This window comes from Schistocerca serialis, chromosome 4, assembly GCF_023864345.2.
Source record: "Schistocerca serialis cubense isolate TAMUIC-IGC-003099 chromosome 4, iqSchSeri2.2, whole genome shotgun sequence".
Classification (NCBI taxonomy): domain Eukaryota; kingdom Metazoa; phylum Arthropoda; class Insecta; order Orthoptera; family Acrididae; genus Schistocerca; species Schistocerca serialis.
The window spans coordinates 665221844-665222381 of NC_064641.1; the positions used below are offsets into that span (position 1 = coordinate 665221844).

The 538-nt window shown below is 53.7% G+C and overlaps 1 non-coding gene across 1 annotated transcript; it reads left to right on the plus strand.

Moving 5' to 3' along the window:
- Window positions 1–247: 247 nt before the first annotated feature.
- Window positions 248–325, plus strand: Trnaa-cgc (transfer RNA alanine (anticodon CGC)). Its single transcript has one exon. It is a non-coding gene; the product is annotated as a tRNA-Ala (tRNA).
- The last annotated feature ends 213 nt before the right edge of the window (window positions 326–538 follow it).

Consider the following 538-nt stretch of genomic DNA (forward strand, 5'->3'; position numbering starts at 1 on the left):
GTCCTGTGGATACACGTTACGTCTCTTTAAAGCAGTGGTTTCCATTGGCTTCTGCATGCTTATGCAAATCATCACTGATTCTTCCGCCTGTAGGGGCAGTTTCCCACCCCAAGGATAAGTGAGTGCCCTGAACCTCTGTCAGCTCCTCCGCCCTCTTTGACAAGGCCGTTAGCAGAAGGAGAGTGACTTCTTATGCCGGAAGTCTTCGGGCGCCAATGCTGATTATTAATCAAAGTTTAGGTGGTGGGGCCGAGCGAGGTGGCGCAGTGGTTAGCACACTGGACTCGCATTCGGGAGGACGACGGTTCAATCCCGTCTCCGGCCATCCTGATTTAGGTTTTCCGTGATTTCCCTAAATCGCTTCAGGCAAATGCCGGGATGGTTCCTTTGAAAGGGCACGGCCGATTTCCTTCCCCATCCTTCCCTCACCCGAGCTTGCGCTCCGTCTCTAATGACCTCGTTGTCGTCGGGACGTTAAACACTAATATCCTCCTCCTTAGGTGGTGGTGGTGGGTGTCGAAACCGGGACCGAGGACGT